The sequence below is a fragment of the Melozone crissalis genome, unplaced genomic scaffold, assembly GCF_028551555.1.
Source record: "Melozone crissalis strain CALT ecotype California unplaced genomic scaffold, PUWL_Pcris_2 ptg000016l_1, whole genome shotgun sequence".
Lineage (NCBI taxonomy): Eukaryota > Metazoa > Chordata > Aves > Passeriformes > Passerellidae > Melozone > Melozone crissalis.
Genome location: NW_026535794.1, coordinates 15906908 through 15933227, shown reverse-complemented (window position 1 = coordinate 15933227; position 26320 = coordinate 15906908).

Here is a 26320-nt window from a genome sequence, read left to right as displayed (position 1 = left end):
AGATGCCAAATGAAACAAAAACAATAACTACAGATTAAATAACAAAAATAATAACTACAGATTAAAATCTTCCTTAGAATTAGAGGAATCAAAAATCTCCATGCAGAGCATTAGAAAAGTATCTTCAAGAAAATTTAATTTCAGCATAAAATGTAAGAACGTTTATTACTAGAAAAAAATATTTTAAATAATAAAAGGAAAGCATGACATGTAAGTCAGCAGGAACTTCTGTGGAAACAGGGCTGGGTTATGGCTCAGTCAGGGGTCATGTCAGATGTTTCTTACAGCTAATCCTGAAATAACTTTTTCTTTGGCTAAAACAGTGCAACTTTGAGATTAGAAGCCAGGGGGAAAGTGAGAATTCCTGACACAGAAGAAGCACTTGGTAGTTTCTATGCCTTGGAATTAGAAGGAATGCTCTGTGAGACATATTTTCAAAAATATATTTTCAAAGATATTTTTCCAGCCATTAAGTATTGGTTTGAAAACAAGTAATGACCACTTACATTCTAGAGTTAAACAGTGGAATGGATCTCAACTTTGAGGCCATAGGGCAGAATGTCACCTCACTCCTGGGGAAACCTTTCCTTGCAACATCTTTTCCCTAATGTCAGTCTCCCTAATGTTCCTTCCTCCATGTCCTTTGCTGTCATTCCATAGCAGGTTCTGGCTGTGAGTGTGATCCAGACCAGCAGTTCCTTGGTCCCCCACAGAAGAAATAAGTTTCATGGAAATATCCCAGGCCCAGTGGTGGTGAGTCTCTAAGCCACATGGCAGCTGCCAGTGCTCTGCCTGGCTTGCTCTCCAAGCTGTCTGCATCCCAGTTTGGATGTGACCTCCAATTCCTCCTGGCTTTCTGCTTCCTTTTGCTTTTTCTCTATATTATTCTTAGGGCTCCTTCTTTTTGCTCTCTAACAAGGCAGCTCCATCTGGCTCCTTCTAGTGCTTATTCTGTTTCATGGTTTACTTGTGTTTCCCTCACAGTGTGCCAGGCAGGAGCATACAGGACAGCTCTCTTATTGTTTGCAATAATAAGAAAGGGGGTATTATATGGCCCTTTTGTATGAAATTTCTTGCAGGATTACAAATCTCTCCCTGCTGTGGTGCTAGAATGCTCTCACTCCACCTCAGGCTGCACACCTCTGCATGCCCTTCCTCACAAATGGCTTCATCCTGTAATAAAGGAAGTACCTGGAAACTATCCATTTATAGGACAATGCTTGAGTGCTCTTTGCTTCAGTATTGCATCAATTTTGCTTCTACCTACTCCTGCCTCTCTCCCTTTTCTCCACAGAATTTTCCATGCCTTGAGCCTGACCTCCCTTTCTCTGCCTGTTTATTAATCCTATGCCCCTTGGTCAGGTCCTGGCTCTTGGCAGTTTGTACAAACCAAGTGACTCCTTTCTCTCCAGACCTTTGCTAAAGTCCACAATCTCTCCTATCTTTCCTGCCTTCTCTTTTGCTGCTTCTTGGGCTTCTCAGCAGTCACAGAACGTCTTCTTCCAATTCCAGCTATCCATAGCTGTGAATTTAATAATTGTCTCACAAACTCAGTAACAGCAATAAATATATACACTGTGTTAGCATTTTAACTGTACTCGGTTATTACTGAATTACTGCACAAAGGGAAGCAATCTGGCCTGACAGTCAGAGCTGCTGAAGGTGGATTCAGCAGTGCCTCAGGGCAGGTGTGTCAAATGGTGTTTTGTGCTGTGCTGAAGAACTCTGTCTTTTCAAGTGGGAACTTGAGAAACTTTTGTGTACCATAAATTTACAGCCTGTGTTCTGCTCTCCTGTCACTGTGTTGCCATACAACTCCCAGCCAAATAACTCATACTGCATACTAAGCACTGGTTAAAGAACACCACACATTACATGAACTTACATAAACCACTAAGGTTACCAAAGATTTATCTCCCCAAAACAACAATATCTTACATCTCTAAGACCGTAGCATGAACTTACCCAGGAAATACCTCATCACCTTCTGCCCTCAGTATAAACTCTGTTTCTTTGATGTTACCTCTTTTAAATATATAATAACATGTGGTGTTGTTAGAAAATTCAAATAACTGTATATACTGGAAGAGAGAGTAAAGGAGAGCAAGCATGTGAGAAGCTGATCCCAGTGGGGAGCTCAGGAAGGAGCTGAGATGTAGTGATGGAGTGTATCAGTTTCAGTGCGGGAAGGATGGAGTAGCTGAGTGGCTTGCCAGGATGAAGTGACTTTGTACTGATGTGGGAAGGGACCCCACAAGGTCTGACTCCAGGCTCTTTCCTTGACCAGCTTTTGCAATTAAGAAAAGTAACTCCCTATCTTCCTACCATAACAAGTACTATTCAAAATAAGACATTAATAACAAACACAATGTCATTTACCACAGCTTAACTTTAAGGTGAGGGTGGAGATAACTTTATTCCTGCAGTATTTCTTCCTGGTCTTCAGCTCCAGTCAAGTGAAGGGTCCCTAATGGTGACAGTGGTAACTCCAGAGCTTGATAAACTTGTCTTTATCAGTGGACTCAGAGCATGTTATTAGCAAATGTATATAGCAAATGTATATAATGATTCTGTGTTTTACTATAGTACATGTTTGTGTAGCCTTTTCTAACAGTTAAAGATGCGCTAAGTTTCCTTGACAGAAAACAGACATTTTAATAAAATGGCTGCCATTTAACTAGAAACTCCCGGGCAAAGCTCTACAGTTCCCATGACCTTCAGGGGGGAAGAAATGTTTGTTTTTTTAATAGGGTTACATTCTGTAAAAAACGTCCTTACTCTGCAGTATCCAGGCTTTTTTAACACAACCCTAATGATGCAAGTCCTGAGGAACTGCATATGCCATTTGCAGAAACATATTGATGACTACACTAGTCTTTACTTTCAGATAAAGACACTTTGAACTATTTCAGAACAATGAATTTGGAGCAGAGTAAGGCTGAAGCAGAATCTTCTGTAATGCCTCTAATTTCATTACATTATACATTTTAAGCCTGAAATGACAATTGCATATTGATTTACTTACCCATTTATGCAGCTGACTGATAGTTTTGTGTGTCTGGCAATTCATACTTGTACTTTGCATTGGTTTTGGTTTGGATCATATTTAAGTCAACATCTAATGTATTTATTTTAATATAAAGCATGTTTTACAAAAGTAGCAGAACCTATAACCCAGCTGTCTTTATTCAGTGTATTCTGTTCATGCTTAAGGGTCACCAGCTTGAATTAGGTCCTTATTCAACATTGAGGGATTGTTTATTGGCTGCACATGTAACTGAGCAATTGTTAGAAAAAATGTATTTATGAGCTGCCCTAATTGGGAGTGTTCCTCAGTGGCAAGAAGGGAGCAATGGGAACTGAAGTTGCAAAGGAAGTTACACCATCTGTCTTGAAAGCCAGATACAGGTGAGAGATGGAGAAGGGATGAAGAGGGGCATTTATGAAAAGCTGATTCATCACTAATCTGCTTGTACTCAAACATAGAAAACAATAGCTTGTTTATGATAAGGTTCTGCCCTTCCAAACTGCATTCCACTTTGGCAGAGAGAGTGTACTGTATGCCATTAACTCAGGGTGATTGGTTTCACTAAAGAGCTTGTGCTGAAACTCCATTTTTTGTCTGTGGCTGGCACTGAAACAGAATGGGTCTACTGGGCAGGAAAAATGAGAGAAGCTCTGCAGAGTGCACCTGGACTGATTGCTCTGAAGGCTGTTTGGCAGAGCTGGATGGACAGCCATGCTCAGTGTGAAATCTGTGCAGCTCCTCAGGCAGCTTTGGCTCTGAGCCCAGCAAGGGTCACTGCTCACCCCTTCTGCAGTGGCACCAGCTCTCTGCATCTCTAACTCAGTCCCATAGCCTTAATTTCCTACATGTTATATGGCCTGTGGGTTTGTGCTGCATGTTCTATACCCATTCTGTACAGCTTTAAGTCAATAAAATAACAGCAAGTTTCTGTTTTTTCTTGCATATGTATAAATAAAAATAATTTTGAATTACAAACACAACACAGTTCCTTCTCCTGCCTCCTCTGGCAGAGGCTTTTGCAAGCAGTGTGCTTTACCCTGCCATTTGTGGCAACCACTCTCAGTTTTCTCTTGGAGCAGCAGCATTTCCCACATCTCCATGGGCAGGATGGCTGGCTGGCCCTTGGGCACAGCCCCACCTGGGGTGCTCACAGGCTGCTGCACCCATGAAGAGGCAGTCCATTGCTCCCCAGAGACACCTTCACAGCTGCTCTTCTAGCACAGCACAATTCCATGCTTGTATCCTGAGCTCCCAGTTCAACCCATGACTTATTCCAATGTATAATAAGACAAATATAAGTCACATACATGCCCATATGGTAAAATAAGAAAATCCAAGAGGGATGAAGTTCTTCTTTAGGCTTCTAGCAGCTGCAGAAGGAAATCATTATAGGAAAAGAAGGCTTGTACACTTTTTGACAAGCCTGCTTTGCAAGGGAAATGATGCTGATGTGGTTGCACTCTGCCTATCAGACTCCTTTCCTGTCCTCCAGCCAACACCTTTCCAGCTCATGTGCCAGCTCATACAGGTTGGGACAGGATGAGGGTCCCAAAGAAGCTCTTTCTCCCTGTCACATGAGATCTGGGGCCTGCTCAAAGGACTAGGACCCAGCTCAGTGCCTGCCCTGGGGGAAAAGCCCCAGTGGGTGTTCAGAGTTACCCAGTCCAGTTAGATTCCTTGCTGGCAGAGCAGTTCAGACTGTCTGTGCAGGGGGGCACCAGATATTTATATCAGAAAACATTTATTTCATTCACGGGTCATGAGAAGGAAAGGAAGAATTGGCTAGACTTCACATGGTGACACCAGGCTGCTCAACTGCTGATTAAGCTGGATTTTCTGTGTTCTGAGTTCAAGAGGGATTTTTACAGTCTTTAATTGCAGAGCAAACAAAACATAAAATGAGGGTCTCCATTTTTCATCATGTTTTTCACACCTGAAATGAGAATCACTGGGGCTTGAGGCTTTGCTAGTTACAACATGTAAATATTGCAGACCTTTGTTTTGAGAGGGAAGCCAGGTAGAAGAATGGCATTCATGGAAGAAAATTTCTGTCTGGGTATATACAGAGCAAATACTCCCCTCCTGCATTTAATGTCAGGTTTTCTTGCAAAGGTTCAATGAATCCGAGGTGCAGGGGTGTTATCTTTTCACTGTGTGCAACATGGGGACATTTTGGTGTCCCAAAACACCAAAGGCAAATGGCAGTCTGGCCCAGGCACTTGGGGTTGTGATGCCACTCATGCAGGCAGTGCAGAGGAGAGAAACTGCATGGCTAAAACTGGCTCTGAGCACTTTGGTTACTCAAGTAAACCCAAATTTACCTCTCAGGTAAACTGCTTCCATGACAGTGGGTACTGGGGTGACATTCTTGTCCTGTCAAGAGACGTGCCCTCAGAGATAGACAAAAGAGCTTTGCACTGCTGAAAGCAAGAGAAAAAACCATGTTGTGTGGATAACTGAGGGGAGTAACAACTGTTATTTGACTTACTGTAAACATTACAGGAGAGAGTCTTGAAGAGCTCTTGGTGAACTCGCACATTTCACACAACTTGTGAAGAACAAACATAAGATGAAGGGACAAAAATAGCAAATTCTTTTGTGTTCAAGTTGTACTTTAAAAGCATAATGGCAAGGCAGAAAAGGTGTAAAGCAGTATCATTCCGTGTATATATTGGTTTTTAAATACCTGACTTCACAGTTTTATTGCAGCAAACAAAATTTCATTAATTGTTTCAATCACTTTCCTGGAATAATTTCTGACAAAAGATTGAAAGCAAATTACCAATGTTTAAGGAAATTGTACTAGGGACTGGTCTAAGCTCTATTTTCAGTCATATTCTTCAATTTATTAAAATACTTAGAGTTTTTATGCCCTTTCTCTCTTCATATGCAGGAACAGAAATAATTTTTTTTTTATCTAAACAGGTTGCAGCAGTGATCTACAGACAGATTTTTATGAATTGAAAAAAAACCAACAGAGAATAAAATTGTCTATTACATCTTAAACTATATTACATCTTAAACATCCTTTAAAACTCCTGAATTATATTGAAGGGCAGTAGCAATGTATACTTAGGAAGGAAATAAATCATCTCTAATAGAAATACAGTGCCTCTGGCTATCCCATTGAATAAAGAGTTGCTCCACATTTGTGCCTTATTTTCAACCAATACAGGCTGTGGTGCACAACCACTGTGCTGCCAAATGGGAATATCTACAAAAGCTAAAAAATTTATTTTCTTGCTGAAAGACACCATCACTCCAGCCTGTATATGGGGAGCACAAAATGAAAGTGAGGGGCTCAGGGGTGCTCCAGAGGGTGGTGGTCTAGAGGGCTGGAGTGACAGGCATGGTAGAAAGAATAAAATTCAAAAAGGGAAATATGAGGGAATAAGAGTGAATTGAGACCACAGCAGAAATGTGGTATTTGGGGTTGCTGAGTAATGATCCATGAACGTACCATGAGGTGATGGTAACCATCATCAGATGGTGCAATCATGTGCAATTCAGCCCATTAGCTGAACTGCATCCAGCAAAATCTGATATTTCTCCTGGCTCACTCCTAATACAGTGCAGCTCACAGTGTGTGACAACCACAGTGCCAAGCACATAGTGGCTATCAGCCTATGGCTTACAGACATGGGGCTTGTAGAAAGTAAGAAAGAAAAGACAGATTATCAAACAGGTTTCAACTACCTAGAAAGTTTCTCTCTTCAAAAATATCAGAGCAATTCAAGCCATAAAGGGTCCAAAGATGGCATAGTGTATACTATCCAGTGGTGGTGTCATCTGTTCATTGTCAGAGGATAGCTCAGTAGTCTGCTGGATTTTAAGTCAGTAGTAACACTGATGTGCAATTTCAGTGTAGCTAGAGATGAGGTTTCACAATGACCATCTTATCCACAAGTGTCAAAAAAGAGCAGGGCTTCATAAATTGCTGCCAAGCCTGTTTTGTGCTGTCAGTAATCATTCATCTCTCAGTCAGGCATTGCAGGAGATTTTGTGTTCATGTGATAACAACCCATGGATGATGGTAATGATGCCAAAGTGAAAGGAGGATATAGATATAAAATATAGTCCACTTAATGAGGTCTATTTCCTTCCAATGTAAGTCTGTGAAATTCACTCAGCTGCTGAACACCTGCACTGTCCCTAATTAGATGTGGTCACTGACATTGCCAGCAGTGCTCAGCACCACTCTACGAAAGGAATTCAGAAGCAGTGCATTTGTGTCTCAATGACAGTCAGATGAGTGGTGACCTCTTCAGGCCTCTATGATATGCAGGCTCATTACATCCACTGTAGCTACAGAATATCACCCTCTTCCCTGCTTTTCCACTGTGCTCTTGTGAAGAGCTCAGCTGCACTGAGAGTGATTTCTTTGGTCACCACTTCATGAAGATACAACCACAGCTGCAGCTACAGGACAGAAGAAACATGACAAATCCTTATCTCATTATTGATGTCATCTGAGTTGTGTCTCTGGATAATAATTATCCCCTAATAATGTTTTAGCTTGCAGTTTGAATCTTGCTGTCACCATGTTTGTAAGCTTAGAAAGAAACTTCTGTTAAAAAAGGCTCTGTTTGCACCCTGAGCTGCCAAGAGACTGCACAAGACTCCTTTTCCAAAGAGCAGAACCCTGCTGCTGGTGCTGAGTTTCTGGCCCAGGAGTTGGCCACAGCCTTGGAAAAGCCTGCATCTCCATGGCTCCTCTCAGCCTTCAGGGAAGGAGGTGAGGTGAGAGCAGGAGCAACATGACTTGATTTTTCAAAATTCATGGTAATCTTCAGAGAAAGTGGTGAGAGAAAAATAGCAGAATGGCTTCCAAATTGCATACAAACTCAATATCATGTGGAGCCCATCATGTAGGGACTTTTTTTTTACTCTAGCTGCCTCTCATTTAATAATGAAGGTCCTCAGCTTTCCATCCAGAAGACTTGTGTTTTGATAATCTGCTCGACTGTTTCCCCAAATCCCCTTCCCTCTGTAATCAGACCATCAGTCACTACAAAGGATCAAAATTGCCACATTTAAATACTATTCTTCTTGTGAGAATCTACCCTCTGATCAAAGATTAACAGCATGAAATATGTTACTTGTTTTTGCAGTAAACCTGCATGTCCCTTGTTGTCGATCCAAGTTCATGGAGGTTTATTTTCAAAGCAAATCTCTTGTTTTCCTTTCACCAGAGAGTTGTTATAAAGCCAGCTATTGTTATTGTAGAGTATAACTTTATTTTTTTTAGTCCAACTACTAGAAGCAAATGGTTTTCATCAGGTAAAAAGTCATTGTATAAATGCATTATATGGACAGGTCCTGGACACAACAAGCAGTTAATGGTTTTTAATTAAATACAGTGAGACAGGACACTCAAGGAGTGACCCAAGGATTACTTGTAGAGGAAGTTTCTCTCATGACTAATAGTAACTACAAGTAAGGTGGAGTATTACAATAAAATTCTACTGCTGAAAAAAATATTAGCAGCAAACGATGACAGAGCTTTCATCTGGGACTAGGAGAGCATCTGGAATATATTAAGACTGTAAAATTTCCCTGAAAGTGTGGGTTGCTAAAGTCAAAACCAGCCACCCAGAAACTATGGCACTCAGAGAAACTCAATATTTTTTTTCATTAAAAATTACTTAAGGAGATTTACATCTTCCCTTGGTTGACAATGTGATGTTCTGCTTGTCCGGACTTTGAGTCCTGAAAATACGCATATGATGAGAAGGAGAGGAGAAAAAAATGGTCTCAAATATGTCCTGCCTATGTTGATCTGGGAAAATAACCCCATTTCCAGGCATGCTTCTGCAATGCAATCAGTCAGATGCTCTTTGCAACCACTCTGTGCAGATGCCCACTGCTTATTGAAACCGTATGTGAAGCTGATGAATTATGTATCTAGAAATGCAATATAAGCACCAGATATTGACAGAGATAAACAGGACTGAAGTGGGATGTGCTGGGAGATCATTACAGGTAAAAAGGAAAGTTTGCTTTAAAGGAAAAGACAATGTGCTAAAAGATCAGCATCAAGGCAAAGTTCCTGCTTCCCAGCCTCCTTTCTCCCTGTCCCCAGGTGTCAGGACACCTCTCACAGACACAATCTCAGGACTGTGACTGTGAGTTCCTGGGGACAGAAATTGTCCTGTAACTTGCATCCATTGTGTGCAGCCCAAGAAGTGCTCCTGCTTCTCCTGGATCTTGAAGTGGTGTTTGTGAGGCAGCTGCAGCTACACTGGGGAGCTCCATGTCTCTGCAGCTCAACTGCAGAGCATCCACAGTGACCCTGGGAGGGCACCCAGTGCTTGCTTCTGTAAAGCTGCACCAGCTGGTCTCAAACCACCAGGAATTAGGAATAACCAACCCTCTTGTACGGATACCCATTTTCAGAGTGAAACCCAGATGACATTAGTTTAGGCTCCACTGGAAGCTCCCAAAAGGCAAGTCAAGGTTTGAAGAACAAGCTGAGAGACAAAGGGTAGCAGTGAACTCCTGCTCTCAGCAAACTAGGCCAAAACCTGCAAAGCTCCAGAGAATGGGGTTCATTTCACCTTCCAGGAGGCCACAGGTCATGAAGATCCTGGGTACTTCTTCCATTTTCCTTCACTTGCTCTAGTGACAATAGCAATGGGAAGGACTTGTTCCCCAGCAGTTATTTCCAGCAGCTTGTGCTGAGTGAGATAAAGTCAATCTGCTGTATTCAAGAATCAGTCCTGCCAAAGAACTTTCCTGTCCTATGTTTTCCACCCTGAGGCACTTCCTGACTATTTCTAGAGGAGGTTTCGTGAGGGAAGTGCAGCACAGCTCAGCACATGAAGCACAGGAGGACTTAATTTGCCATCAGTATAGCAGTGGTAGGTCATGGTGTCTCTTAGAGCCAAGGATCTCATGACCAAACATATTCACAAATTCAGAGCAGAGAGTTGGTCCAGAATAAAAGCCAACTCACTGGGTGGCCTTGGTAAGCATCTTATGTCCCAGTTGGATATTTATGTTTTTATTTCCACTCATGCATGGTTTCCTCAGAACAGGGAAAGGGTTTTACATGACTTTCCTGTAAACCTTCAGCCCAAATCCTGATGTTGAGATAACAGCCCATATTCAGAGATCAAAGAATGGTGTTAGGAAGAAGAAATGAATCTTCTCTCTCTTCTCCCCACCTCCTTCCATCTCCCATTTCCTCTTTCTTCTGACCATCTATTTGTGTGGGTGAAACATTCAAAAGTAGCTATAGAAATAAGATCAAGTGTTTAAGAAGCTGGCAAGGAACATCTGTCCATTAAGATCCTTACACATGGACAGCACACAGGATCTAAGCTCTAATGATCTAAGCTCACAGGATCTAAGCTGCATGATGAGCCTCTAGCTACCTTTTTGGCACCTAAGCGTAAGTTTTGAAATGCCAGCCTGCAGTTTTAAGAATGACAAAACTCTGTACATTTCTCCCGTCAGGGAAATCTGAAGATCTTGATCTACCCCACATCTCATCCTACCAAGACACTGGTGAATGTTGTCAAAACAAACCAAACCACAGAGAGAAAGTCTGATCCTGGAAATATTCTACAAGGAGAAAATTACAGATATGCACCGCTCTGAGTACCAGTCCTTACCATCCAGCCCCACTTCAGGTCTTGGTAGTAAGGGAGTGGCATGTGTAGGAGACAAAGTAGGGAAGCTGGAATAATCCACTGATGTCCTCAGATTTTCCCTCCTATCAGTAAGTCATTGCTGCTAAAGGCAATGAAGGAAACGTGCCAAATATAACAGCTAAAACCAACACCCTGAAAAACACAATATTTAGGGAAAGTTGTGTGTTGGGGCCAGCCTGTACCAGCTGCCAATTCTGCAACCACAAGAGGTCTGGCCATGTGGAGGTCTCCAGGAAAGTGCCTGTTGGTGGCCAGGCACAGGACAAACCCCCTGCTCCTGTGCAGATATGAGACCGTGACCCTCACAGCTGATGGATGGTCCTGCTGGAAACATGGAGGGTTCAGCTACTCCTCCCTTCCAACAGGTTGCTCTTTGCAAATGGAAACGAAGATAAATACGGGTGACCCAATCCCAGAGGGATGCATGGTCTTGGCAAGCAGTGACTCTACAAGGACTGAGGCCATGGCTCCAGTGGCAGCTCACAGGGCCTTAGCAGGAGCTCAACATCAGGATGGAGAGAAATAGGGCCTTAAGGAGGGCTTGGACCTACTTGGGTCCTGTGGATGTCCTTTGGAGTTGAAGTTTTTTTCTAACACATCTCTGTTAGGATGAAGGCAATGCAATTCCTTTCTCTGAGCTTCCAGGGGGACATTGGGAGGGATGCACATCATGACACATGGGTCTCATGATAGACACCTTGTTAGAGATGAGAAGACAGGATGTGAAATATGCAAAGAATTTCCCATTCTCCCTGTTTGTATACCTGGGGCCTAATCTGGGCCTACAATGAAGCTCCTTTTCCCAACATAAAGATGACATTGCCTGGTTACCTTGCAGGGAGATTTGACTGAGGAATTGTGTGTGGATGTTATAGGGGTGATTCCTGATCTTTTGCTGGTAGCTGCTTTTGCTTAGCAGCTCTATTCCCTGAGGATTTGTGTGTCTTTGTATAATTCATGGTAATGGGCTCAAGTGGCAGCAAAGCAAAATTTTACTGGTTAAATACCTAATTTGCAGGTAGTTTGATCTTCTGCCCTTAAGGTCCATGAAATCCATGGCTTTGGGTCTATGTGAGGTGCTCATGAGCTGCTTCTTTCAGCCAGTGTTGCTGTCCTTGGCATTGGAGTCTCCTGAGAAGCCTGGGACTTGAGGCCAAGATGTGCAAAATCAGTAATGGTTCAGGATGAGTAGTGGCCGTTTCTTCCAGGAGATGTGAACTCTGGAGCATGCTGAGCATCTATTCTCCAGTCAGGCCTGTTCAAGCAGAGCAGATACTTATCCAAGGGCCAGGCTTGCTGGCCCCACAGTTCATGTGAGCTCTGCAAAGCTTCTACCCCACCAGACTGACCATGTTGGGGCACAGCTTCTGGAGAAGGTGCTGCTGCAGCACCAACAACATTCACTGTACCTCATTAAAAATGTACCTGTTCATTTTTTATGGTCATCTCTGTCTAAAGAGTCCTAAAACAGCTTTTAAATACTTCACAAGCTCTTCCTAAGAGATCTCCTTAATTTTTCAGTATCTGAAAGCCTCTTCTCCCCATGGGGCTCCTGGAAGCCACTGCAATTGCTCCTGTCTTGCTTCTCCTTGCAATTTTCTGTACACACTCTCACTCATCTGCTATTTCTATGCTCATTTTTCTCTTACACCAGGCTTGAGCTGTGGCTCATTGTGACAATATTTCCTCATAAGGCTGTGCTTAAAAAGCGAGGAGCTCGTATTTGTTGGTGCTGGGTGACGGCATGTGAGGCTGCACAAAGGAAAACAAATGTTTGAGATGTTTTTGAAGGTGCTGTCATGAGACAAAACAGGGCCCTCATTGCTAAGTTTACTTGTGCTTGGATATACCAGAGTCTGTTCAGGCTCTTCTGCCCTGGGAAGTTTCCATCACCTCCCTTGCCTTCCTCCCCTCCTGCCAGCCCTGCTTGCCACTGGAGCTGTGCACTTTGGAGGGATTGTGGAGTCTGACCAGCCATTGCCACCTTGCAAAAGCAACCTCTTCAGCCCTGTTTGTCACAGGGGGACACAGCTGGGAGCCCCTCGTGCAGTCACAGCAAGGTTGCATTTGTCCTCCTCCAGAGGAGTTCCACTCAGACCCCACAGATTTAAACATTCCAGAGGCTTTGTCCAGACTCTAAGCAATTAAAGTATCCATGCAAATGGATAAGGGGCTAATATCCACTCAGTTCAGGGGAAGCTGTAAAGAGGAAACACTAAATCCTGTCTCTCTCAAGGGTCAGGGAAGCAGAGGCAGAGGAAGGGACACTGGATTGGCCACTGCACCAAGTTGAGCTTGCTCACTCCTTATCCAGCCTGATTTGGAAGCAGAGCTTAAAAGCTGTTTGCTTAGGAGGTTTGTTATAGCTATGAAAGCTAATGCTGGAGTTAGGCTGAGCAGCAGGGCAGAGGGTAAAACAATATTTTATCCCTAAGTTAAAACACTTTCACAAGAGTAAAGTCATCTGCTCTGTCAGCAACTTGTGGATGCAGGGTGGGATCATCCTGTGGGTGCCTCGCTGGGGATTTCCCCATGGCTGCCTCCAGGTAGGAATGCTGCCTCTTTGGGTCCTCAACCCACCCAGGGTGCCACATCCCTCACCCTCCCTGTCCTCTGGAGACCCTGGTGATTCTCTGGAGTGAGGCAAGGGGGTTATTTAACCAGCCAGCCAATCCCAGGAAGATCAGCTCTCTTAAAGCCCTCAGAATGTTAGACTTCTTTCCCCACAAATGAAGTTCAGAGCTGTGAGGTTGTGATTCCTGGAAACTGATGTCTTCTCCTACAATAATTGTGTGGACTGGGTAACAAAGCACTCCTAGTATTTAGGAGAAGACTTATTTTGAGCTTGGAAAGGTTTGCTACTTCTCTGGCCAGCTGTGCTCTTCTTTGAAATAAAGGAAAACTCTCTCAGGGTTTTAGGCTTTGGTATTTCTTAGTTCTGCCTTTCTCCCTTTTTTTTTTTTCCCCTTCTAATATTTGAGTACCAATTTGCCCTGGAAATAAGGTATGCAAAGGAAATGCATTTGGGGAAGAACTGTACTCTGAATATGGGAAAGTGAAGTCCCAGGAGGTGAAGGGTCTTGCCCCAAGCCCCACAGGAAGCTTGTCCCACACTGTAGAACTAAAGGACCTTTTGAACACCAACACTTTTTCTTAGTTGTAATTTTCTTGTAAATATTTGGGTCTCATATTTCAAAGTTCAAGCTGGGTTAATCACAAAGAATGCAGCTCTTCCTGCTTTCCATGCAGGGTGTAAGGTAACAGTCTGTGGTGCCCTCCCAGACACCTCATGCATCTGCACGGGTTTCAAGCGACAGCTGCTCTTTAAACTCAGTATCACACATACAGATTAATCATTACCTGGCTGCTGTCCTGGCTTCCAATCAGTTCCACTTTATTGACTTAGCCTGGGCTCAACAATGGTTTATTAATCTTGCCTTTGTGTCTGCATAGCAGCCTTATTGTGATTAAATAATTCCCTGTTTTATTAGCCAGGTCAGTGCTGTGAGGCACTGAGGACTTTGTTAGCTGGGGCTGTGGTCTGCAGCCTGGAACAAAGGTGAGATTGCTACGAGGACCAGATCAAATTCCATGGTGTGGGAACTTCCTCATATGGAGAGATTTGATAACAAGATGCTGCTGCATCCTGAGGAAAACATGGGAAAGGAGCTGGGAGACTGTCAAGACCTGAAAGTTTCCCATCCCATGGGGTGCCATCAGAAACTGTGCTGCAGCCCAGCCAGGCTTGCAGGGCAGGGATACCTGTGTGCCAGAGATATCTGTGTGGCTCCAGGTAGCAAACATGTTGGGGAAAGTTGCTCCAAACCATTCATCGGAGCCTGTTCCTGGAAACAGATAATTCAAAACATTTGTCCCAAGGATGATTCGTGGGATAACCACAAGCACTTATACAATGGAACAAATATTTGAGGCACATCCAGATCAGCTATTACTGATGCTATTGTTTTCAGTCATCTTTCAGAGGAGTCCCTCAGGGTTGCCTGCACTGGGAAGTGACAGGAGGAGAGCTGGGGCATGAGGTGCACCCCAGAATGATGATTCATCTGCTCTTTCCAGATACAAGTCCCTCTGCAAGCATGGACCTGAGAGCCTGGGACTGTGATGCAGAACCTCCAAAGGTTTATTTTTAGGGAGGCAACCTGCATATGAGGAGAAAAAAGAGCCCATTATAAAAAGTAGAGGGAGTCAAATAGCAGCTGTAAAAACTAAAACTTCCAACAATACAACAAACAGAAAATTACATTTCCCCTCATTGTGTGGAAGGAGCCAAGCTTCCAGCCAGCTGTGGAGGAAATAAGGAGTTTACATTATTTGCAGTGTCAGTCTGCAAATTTCCTGTCTGTCTCCCTCTACAAATTAGCAAAACTTTGACAAAAAATTATTTTCATTTTATTCCGTTTTTCTGTTTCTGTGGGGAGGAAATGCACCCCAAGCAGTGTGGTCACAAACAGTGTAGCTGAGAAAGTGCCATGGGAAACTGAGCAAACAGGAGATCAGAAGAAGAAGGCAGGAATGGCTGTGATGCCAGAGCAAGGCAGCTCTGCCCCTCACATTTTTGGCCCAGACAGAGCAGCAGCTTGCATGCATGTGTCCATGTCTGTGGTCTCAGTGAACAGCATTTCCTTTTTATTCACAAACCCAAGCCCAAAGATTTTACATCTCCTGCCATGCAGAAAATTACCTCCCCCTATGTTTGTTTTAAGTTTCAAAGCATTGACATGAAAACTTAAATTATTAAAAGAAAAATGCCATATTCTCTCTTGGTGCTTGCTTATTCAGTCTGGGTAAGCAGAAATCACAGCCCACATGTGCCAGAGAGTTTTCCATGCCTTCCTGCATTGCAGCATGGGGTATTTTAGCCAGCTGTGGGCAGAAATGAGCCCCACAAAACCCTGGCCCTGGGTGGTGGCTGGCATTCCAGCTGCTTCCCCAGCTGCTTCCAGCATCCTGTGACTGATGTTGCTGGGCAGGAAAAAAGCAAACATGCAGAGTCAGCACATTTCAAGTCAGGTGTATGTAAAATGAAGCAGTTGATAATCATTAGCAAACTGCTCAGCATGGCTCAGCATGGCACAGGCTTCTTGAAGTACTCTGGGGGACAGTCAGGGGTGTGAGACCCCAGGCAAAGTGTCCTGAATTTGCATTCTCCTTTAGTCAATCCCACCAAAAATAAAACTAGTATTACCAGCTCATCTTCCTGTCCAAAATTACAACTTTTATGTTCCTAATTTAAGAGCAGCTCCTGCCTGCCCTTTGCCTGTGTTTGAGGTAAGCTGGCTGCTGGGTCTCTGGTCTTAGTGTCTTGGAATAAATAGCAGAGCAGTCAGCTGCCCTGTTCCAGGATAGTTGGAATCATCAGGGTGCATTTCAGGTGACAGAGGGAGGAATAATTCAAGCTTCTTCTCTTGAGAGAAGGGAAAGAGCATGGAGGAACTGCTGAATGTGAAGAGCTGGATTTCCCTTAAAGTACTGCATTGCAAATTGACCTAACTCAGCTTCTCTCACTTCTGCAGCCAAAGAGATTTTCTCCCCTGCCTGAGGTGCTCTCTGTGCTTCCACAGGTTCTCTTCCTCTGCTGTTGGATGTTTGTGTATCTGTTGCCTCTGTGCATTGAATGGGGGGCTCATTTCCATGCACCTCCCAGGGCAGCCCTTGGAGGGGACCCCGAGAGCCACATAGGGATGGTGGGGAATTGTTGGAACCCAGGACATCCCTCTGGCTGTCCTGGATTGCCAGGACCCCTGCCAGGGGGCTCAGAGACCCTGGCACAGAGCCCAAGGTTTTGATTATAACCCGTGGAGCAAATTACCAACCTTGTATGAAAGTCAGGAAGCCACAACAGTTTAAATAGAATGATAAAGAATTTATCATGGGGTGAAAACCAGATTTTTGGGATTTTTAGAATGGGGATTCAGGGGACAAGATGGAGAGATCTGGGTGTGTCCAGTCTTTCTCCTTCTTCTTCTTGGCCTCCATCTTCTGCTGTGATGTTGGCACTTTTGGATTGGTTTAGAGTAGAAGCTCACTGTCTAACACAGGTGATAGGTATTGGAAAGGAATTGTAAACATTGTACACGTAGTTTTTAGTATAAAGACATAACACCACCCTGGGGGCAGGGAGAGTGCATGGACTGTCTTGCTGAACAGACCTCAGCTGGACAGGAGAAAGAATTTTATAGATAAATAACAATAAACAACCTTGAGACCGAGAACTGAAGAGCTCTGACTCCTTCTTCAAGCTCCAGGCTGGGAAAAGAGACTTCCCAACTTTTCTGGGGGTCACTCTGAGCAGCGAGAGATCCCGAGAGGGGATGGCCAGGGGCAGAGGGGTCAGGGGGCCAAGCTGAGAGATGTGCCCTAGGAGGGTCCAGGGAGAGGGTGCACTAGAAAAGAGACAGAATCTGCTTTTGGAAATCAGGCTACAAAGATTGCTGGCTCCAGGGTCTCCCAAGCTGATTAACTTCTGGTGTGGAGTAAGCTCATGTGTTTACCTTCTCAGGAGATGAAAAACAGAGTGAGGTTTTGCAGCACTCAGATTCTCTGAATTTTTTAAAGATTTTGATTAATCATGAGGCATTTTGGCAGCCTCCTTGGGTACTCCATCAGCCCTATTTAATCAGTCACTGTCTGAGTGCTTGCTCTGCCTGGTCTCAACTGGCAAGGCTTGACACTACAGGGGAATGGGTGGGCCTCAAGGTGCTGGTGGGGCAGGCAGCTGGCTCTGCTCAGGGGCTGTGCCAATATCCCCTTGGTTTCTGCAAGGGGAGACCTCATGACAAATGCCCTTACAAGGATGTAGAACATAAAATAGCCTTAATGTGTATTCTGTACAGTCACAGTTGGTTTGTGGGGCTCAAGGAAATAAAAAGAGCCAGACTTCATGGACCTGGAGATAATCTTCATTAAAGCTGGACAATGCCATCAGTATTACAACAGTGAGGTTGTGCAAGTATTGCCAGATAGGTTATGAAGGTGGGTTTTCACTGTGCCCTTCAGCTCTCTGAGTGTCTCGGCTGTGCCAGGTAGATGGACAATGAGGGACCCCTGAACTGTGTCTCCATTAACAACTTTGTGCAGATCAGGATGAGACTTTCAAAGCAAAAGTCTCTATGTTTTGTCATGAGAGAGAGATTTTGAAGGATCTAAACTAGATAATCTTTCAAACAAATGGGAATGCACTCCAGACGTGCACTGGACAGCACATGGGACCTCATCCAGATAGTGCAAAGCAGTCCCTCCTTGAGAGGCTCAGTGTGTGGGTATGGCCCCACACACACACCTTCCACTTTCCACTCAGCAATTTTGCTCACTGGGCAATGATACACAGCCAGTGCTGAACTGGTCAAAAAGATAGATACCCTTTTCCTGTTCCCTCTGCATGGTGGAGGGCTTGTTTAGTTCCAAAAGGTGCTGTGTGGTAACTCTTGTTAACAAATCAGCTTTTCTTGTGTTTTACTGAGATGGCAAATCTGCTTCTGTACACAAAAAGTACAAATATTATTTGCAGAACAATCTTTTTTCTCAGACAGAATGGAAGCTGTGCTTCTTTTCCCCTTCTACATATTTCATTGTCTAAACCATGAAAATTTCACATTCTTCCTTCCAGAAAAGGAATCCCAGGAATATGCATAAATATGCCACTTTACAGACCTTGAATAACAATATAGGCCACTGAGAAGCCTAACAAAGTACAACCAAGCATGTCTGAAAGAAGAGGATGAACATAAATTGGCACAAGAATAAAGACAAGAACTTCTACAGTAAAGAAATGTGTCACTTATTTTATGTCTTACAGTGTAGCAGCATTAAAAAATGTACAATTCCCTGCTGTTTCAAGTCCATTTGGATTTACTGCATTTGGGAACATCAGGTTTCCATCATCACTGTGTACCCATTCCTTGATTTCCTCCTGTGATGATGACTGTGGCTGGTACAGGCACAGTATCAGAAGTGTCATCTGTCTCTTCTTCAGAAGCTGAAGCAGATTTTGCTACCAATCTTCTTTGTGCACCATCTGCCATGGGGGTGTAGTCTTCTAATTATCTGGTTTTGCACCCACAGCAAGAAGCTGATGAGTGGATTCCTTTCTGAAATGTGTTGAAGACTCTTACTGGTGCTGTATTTACATGTTAGACAGAGTCAAAAGTGTAGAGTGAATTACAATTTCTTAGGTCTTGGGCATTTCCATCAGAGGATGGAACATGGACTGGCTGAGAACAGGCAAAGCTCATGTGGGAATTGTTCAGCAAGTTGTGTGTGCAGAGAGCTGTCAGCTGTCTTTCCTGCCTCTTCCTCTCTCAGGCATTACAGAGTCAAACCTACACAGTAACAGTCATCAGATTTTGGGTGACTGTAACTATTCTTTCTGATAAAGTGATAAAACAATTTGTTCCTCATTCATTGTTACAGCTGAATGACATGAAAATAATGACAATGCTGGTGGTGAATAAGCGGCTGAGACAGTTGCAAGTTTTAAGCTACGTGGCATTTAGTAAGCTGGGAAAAAAAGGCTTGTTCAGAGAGCCAAACATTGAGTTAAATGCCATGCGGACAGCTTGAAATGGGTGTCCTGGGATCCCTTTTTCTCATAATTCCCGAGCAACTAAAAAAGTAAAGGACAATTTTCTTTAGAGATTTCCCTCATGGAGGTATTTATTAGTTTAAAAAATATTAACATAATTAGGGGAACATTAGAGGGAATATTGACCTCTAACTGGAACCAAATTGTTATCCAAAAGAACACTCACATGCTCTACTCCCTGATACCTCATGTTTATTTTGCAGCTGTCAGCACTAGGAGAGGTATGTGTGATGTGAAAGAGGCTGAAGAGATGCTCACTGATGTTTCCTGATCAGGCCTGTAGCTGGGCCAGACAGATGTGCAGTGAGACTCATTCTTGCCAATAATTACACAACCACCACTGATTTGTCTTGAAGAACTTCTAAGCTGCTAGGACAGGCTGTTCACACAGGAGTTTAACAATGGCAGTGGAAGAAAATATTCCCCTTGCCTTGTTGCTGGTTCCAGCTGTAGATTGCTCAGCAATTTTCCTGTGTCCATCTTCAGACTAGAAAAATATCAAAACTGTCCTCAGCCAGCGCCCCTTAAAAATTCTGGAGGGCCAGTGGAAAATACATAACAAATAACTTGTGCCCATGTGAATTTTGCTATTTTGATGCCACCATTTCCCTCATAGAGCTGGTGCCGAGCACAGTAAGGGCAGAGAAAGTCACACCAATGAGGACAAGAAGTAAGAAACATATTATTCCCTCCTCTTGCAGGTCCTGCTTCACAGATACTGCTGGGTTCTCTGTTTAACGGCTGCTGGTACTTCCATGCCTGTGGCAACCCAAGTTCCCTCATGTGCTGTACTGTTACTTTCTATCTATCTAAAATAGTGAAATGATATGAGGAGAAAAGATTATTCTTAAGCCTTAAAAGGCTGAATATTATCTTTAATGCACCATTGAAAGTTTGGGACTTCCCTGTATCTTATCTTGAGCTTTAGCTCTGCAGTCCCCTGTTCTAGTTTGTACCTTTATGGGTACTACTGTGATAAACCAGCACACCACAGTGGCTCTGCAGCTCTGATCTAGGTTTACACATCCAATAGGGGAATGGGAAAAGGGAGTTTACCCCTGGTTTTAAGTTCTTGGAAGGGTTTGAGTCATTGCATTGTGTGCAAGGGGAAAGTTTGCAATAAAACATGAGAGCCACGATTCCTGGATTTGACCACTTAATTAAGAACCTAGAGACAGATTCAGATCCCAGCTCAGGACACTTGTGCCCACAGGTGTTCTAGATGTCCAAGGCCTCTGTGGTCAGTTGGTAATCAGGCCAATACACCAGCTGGGTCGGCAAGAATTTCAGATGCCCAAATGTGATCACCAAAGTCTCTCCAACCCCTTTCATCCTCCAGATCACCACTGACAGTAGGAGCATGGTCTCTACTCACCTGTAGAGACCCCTGCTTTTAGGTGTTTGGCTCTCAGGGCCAAATTCCACCTTGGGATTTGCAGATGGACCTTGCTGCCTTTCATGGGCTGTCATCAAGAGGTGCTGGAGGCTGGAGCACACACCCCGGCCACAACACAGGGTCCATCCATGGCCATCCATGCTCTCCCAGCCCAGATTAGCTGTCCCTGTGCCTGCTGACCCCCCAGAAGAGTCACAGCTGTAAGCACCAGATAGGTCATGGCAACAGTGCAAGAGCAAGAACAAGAGCACCCAGACCTGGAACTCAGGTTCTGACTCGGAACAGCAAAACTGCACTGAGAAAACTGGAAAAAAGAAGTTGTCCTTTAAATTAATAAAACATGTCACCCACAATAAACAGAGAGCTTAATACAGATCTGAATGCATTAAATAGAATAGAACTAGATGGAAAAATCAATTATGTGTTCTGCAGAACTGAAATGGAAACCTGGCTGGAAGTCTGCCAGTGGAAAAAAATTACTTGCAAAACATTGACTGTAGTTAATTGTCTTGAGGATACTTTTGGCCTTCAATTAATAAAATAAACTGAAGGGGAAAAAATGGAGATATAATTTTCATAACAGTGAACATTTTTCTATTTGGACATCATCAGTCTTTTTCTTTGTATTATGAGCTATAACCTATTCCCAAAAGCTTATTTCAATCAAAGTCTTCATTTTTGTTATATAAGATGTTTGAAGTTGTTTTAACCATTTTGTATTTTTTCACAATTAGGATTCATTTGCAATATTCATTCTAGGATGGAAAAAAATACCTCAAAGAAGTAAAATGTCCTCTGCAATGAAAACTCTAACTTTTGGATTAGCTGTTTATGTTCTTCCTGAAATATCTTCACTTACTGGCTTTTCTTATATTTATATTATAATATATTCCAGCTTTTGAAATAAAAGCACAGTTGTTGACTAGGACATTCTTCTCACACCTTATAATATGTCTGCACAAGAATGCAAGCACATTTTATACTCCTTGATACTTACCATGTTCCTAGAAATACTTGTATGATAAACATGTGCCTAAGTAACTCAGATTTATTAAGTTCTGCCAGAAAATCTCCATTATATTATTTATTGGATTTATATTTATTTTTTCTTTTATTTGTTCATCCCTAGGACTCAGACTGAAAATTTCCCCGGTCTGTACGGAAACCTTCATGGAGACAAGAAAAATACCTACTTTTTTTACTTGTTTGTCTGGATTTTCTTTTTTTATGAGAGCAGGAATGAAAAAGACCTGCACAGAACTTCTCTACCAGAGATTGGATATCTGATGACAAAAAAAAAAAAAATTGTGAAAATGACTGCTTTAGAGGTTCCAGGGGACAGAAGGAAGACAAGAGGCCAAGGAGAGGTGGCATTTCCTCAAGAAAGTCATGGTAAGTATGCAAGGATGAACATCCTGATTAGGGTGGTGACTAGCCTGGCTAAAACAGTGGCTCCAGGAGCTACAGGGGAACAGAAGTTGTGGAAACTACATTGTGTGAATTCAGTATAAAGCATGAAAAAGAGAGGCAAGGCTGAGGCAAGAGAGAGGCCAGAACAAGCCAGGAACAAGGGGGCAGGACTGTGGTGGCTTTGCCACTGGTGGTGTCCCACAATGTCCAGGACCCAGAACTCACACAGAGAAGCAGCAAATTTATCTGAGAAGCTGACATGGCTGACAGAACACCCAGGCTTGGGGGACATGCAGGTCCTTCCAGAGGACACAGCAAAGGAAACCACAGCACACATCAAGCAGTAGCTACCAGGTGACATCTAGAGGAAGAGGAATCCTTTTGATAGAAGCACTGGTAGAAATAAAAAAGCCAGGGAACACCCTGCTTCACTGCTCAAAGATGTTGCAACTGTTGGCAAAAGACTTAAATTTATTGCATATTTTTTTTATCAGTCTTTGCTGCAACAAGGTAACCAGTTAGTAAGTTACATATTAGGGAAAAAGAATCAGGGCTTTGTCTTTAGCAGTTAATTTTAATAGTCTCAATTTTTAAAAAATCATTAGTAAGGAAATAAATAGCAGTCTGCATGGAATTGTCAGAAATAAAGTTATTGTACCCCTGGGGTAAATAGCAGGCTTTGTGGGGGAGGGCAAGCAGCTTCATTTTAGCCAGACACTGAATGCCATGTTTGCCATTTTCATAAGCAGGGCAGGGAAATGTGGTGTTGATGGAGGGAGTGAACATCTTTGAGAGCAGGCTACACAAATAACTGTGAATACTTTATGGGCAAAACTTTTAGAGACCAGAGAAGAAAAAAGGGATTGTTGGAGCATCTTCCCCTCTATTTTTCTGTGTTCCTGCGACTTCACATGCACATAAATTATTATTAGTTCCTATTATATTCTGCATTCTGTTCTTGTCCTGCTTTGAATCCCTTGCTGTTTTTTCTTGTGTAATTGACACTGAGTTCAGTGCCTGCTCAATTATATCACAACTGTTTCTTAGTTCCAAGTGGCATCGAGATCTGACAGCCTCTTTTGCCAGAGGAGTTTCTTTCTCCTTTGAAGTCATTACATTCAATAACACGGGAGACATGACAAGGCAGAGAGAGGGAATTGCAAACAAGAGAAGCCAGACTCCATGGAATCCATAGCAAAGCTGACAACTGAGCCCAAATCTCCTGGATCCCCAGAGAGTATCTCATGTGAATGACTCTCCTATTAATCATGGGGGCAGGACAGGCTCTCATGAGCCACTGATGAGCCTCACACCAGCAGCTGCCATCTTCTCTCTTTCTCAAGTTGAGTACAGGAGCTATTGGGCTGTGTCTTAATTGTGAAGCCCAGGAATTACTCCTGAGGCTCCAACATCCCAATAAATGCAAAGTTTTCATCTCAGCATCACAAGCTAATGAGCCTTTCAAAGCTCCCCTCAGGTTGTCTGGAGCCACTCCCCAGCCACAGACTTAATTTTCTCTATACACTCTGAAAAATGTAGTCTGTTTAAAATTCTACCCACAAGCTGGCTTGAGGCTACTTGAAACTATTGTTTAAGGTTTTTTTCCGGTCTGTTAATTATACCTAAAATTGGCAAACTACCATTTCTGATGTAAAGCTACATGTGATGTGTCCCTAAGCCAAATCACATACTACCTTAGCCTGGAAAGTTGGCAGCTAGCAGCCAAACACAGCAAAAACTGGGCTTTGGAGGTGTCCCCTGAGCATGTGTAGGCAGCAGCAAAGACAAAATGAGGAGGTGCCAAAAGGGCAGATCCTGCAGCACTCATTCAGTTTTTATGGCAATCCTTTGCACAGGCAAAGCTCTTATTTGTTTTAGGGAAGTGAAGGCTTTGGAGTGTGGATTTGCAGCACTTACAGACAGATGACCCTGGGGAAAGATCTTCTCTGTGCCCCTTATTTATGATTGATGGCTAATACCAGGTTGTGCTGCTTCTCACCCCACGGAGCGATGCAGGTGAGAGTCCCTGGGGTGTCCCCTGGAGTGTTGGGGACAGCCAGCAGCAGGGCCACCTCCACAGCCCAGCAGTGCCAGCCTCAGCAGAGCCCTGGCTGTGTGACACTCACACTGCACATCGTGGGGCAGAGCTGTGCTGAGCTGAGCCCTCTGCTCACCTCTCGGGTTCTCAGTTATGGCTCCCGAGGTATTAAAGAGTCTTTTTTCCCAGCCCCATGATTGAGGAAGAAGTCAGGATTCCTCAGCTCTGGTTTTCAAGGTTGTTTGTTTTCTCTTATCTAATACATTCTTTTTCTGACCTGCAGAGGTCTGTTCAGCAGGTCGGGTTGAGGCACACTGACCCCCCTTGAGGTGGTGTTATCTTTTTATACTAAATCTACCTGTACTTTATTTACAATAATTTTCCAATACCTTTCCCCTATGTTAGACAGTCTGTCTCTACCCTAAACCAATCCAGAAGTGCCACCATCACAGCAGAAGATGGAGGACAAGAAGAAGAAGAAAGACAAGACATGCCCAGATTCTTCCATCTTGCCTCTTGAACCCCCATTCTAAAACCCCAAAATTCTACTTTTTCACCCTGTGATAAATTCACTATCATTCTATTCAAACCCTTGTGGCTTGTAAATCTTCACACAAAGTTGGTAACTGTTTCCATGGGCTAAGATTGAAGGCTCAGGTGTTTTTGACTCTGTGCCAAGGTCTCTGAGCCCCCTGGCAGGGTCTCAAGTCCTCCAGGACAGCCAGAGGAAAGTCCTGGGTTCCAACACATGCCTCTCCTCATGTGCTGCACCCTCAGCATCGCTGATTTGGAGAGGAAAGAGGTCCTGGCAGGGGACAGCTGGTCCCAGAGAGGCCCAGCTCAACAGGAGAGCTGTCCCCAAGCAGGATCTGCTCACCAGGCTGCACGCCTCTGCACACTCAAACTGAAAGGCAAACAAGGCTCCCAGGGGCAGGGCAGAGCCTTGGCCTCCTGCCATTCCTGATCCCGGCCTGAGGTGACAGAGAATTCACCCAGCACTGCCCTGTGGTGCCACAGAGATGGACCAAGGGACAGCCACCACCATTGCAGGTGGGCATGTTCACTGTCAGTGGTCAGGGGAACCAGAGGGGAGGAAAAGGGCAAAGACTCTGTGCTGGCCATGAGATAAAGGCCATGAGACAAGTCCAAGAATCACTCTGAATTCATGCATTTTCCTGGGAAATCTCCATATGTGGCTGCCAAGGCCTTACCCATGGGACATAAACAGCCGTGCCTCTCTTCCCAAGGGTGACAAATCTCCAGCAAAATCTACAGGGATGCTTGTGAACCTTCCTCTTGCAGTCCACACAGCTGAGGGGCAGCTCAGGCCTAAGCAGCCATGACTTTTTGTTGCTACAATAAGAAATTAGAATGGAAAAAATCTAACCAGAATGGAATAAAAAATATTTTCATTTTGCAAAGTCTGAAGTGAATATTTTTTTACGCTTTTTGCAATTTGTGGAATGTTTTTGAAGTATTTCATCTTTTTGGTAGTTTGGCTTTTAGTTTCTTATTTGCTGCCAAATATAATAGACTAAGTGGTGGCCACAGAGTAGCACTTTTCCCCACTTTCTAAAATTTAACCTTGTTACCCTGAGCTTTCAAGACATTATAAAAATGTGGAAGTTCTGAAAAATTAAAGAGTGGCAGAAAGAAAATTAAGAGAAAAGTGATGAGTGGGGAGAAGAACAGGGGTTATTAAAAAAAAAAAGATCAATAGGTTCTCATCTGGCAAATGGGTGTTTTCTTAGAAATCTGGACAGACTGAATGACAATCACAGGGCCACCCTCACACAGTTTGTGCAGCCTCTGACTGCACTGTCAGATCTGCTGTACAGAGGCATGAAATGAGTTTGTGGCACAACATCTGTGCTTTAATTACAAGTGCATTTCATGCCATGTAGCAAAGAAATCTGAGGCAACTTAATTTAGCCAATAACTCTAAGATCAGGGTTAGTGAAGTCTCTTACATAAACACTTTAGAGCCTATGCAATCCATTTCCTTCTTTGCACAAATAAACCTCTCTCTTCTGTAAAATTTTGCACACAGAAAGAAAATTGGCCAGAGCAAGTCCCCTGATAGAAAGGCTGCTTTCTGCAGCTACTCAAAAGAGATATTTTATGAGCAAATCTATAAAGTTGTGTGAAACAAGGCTCCAGCCCCAAAAACAAAATGGGGGGAGCTGGCTGG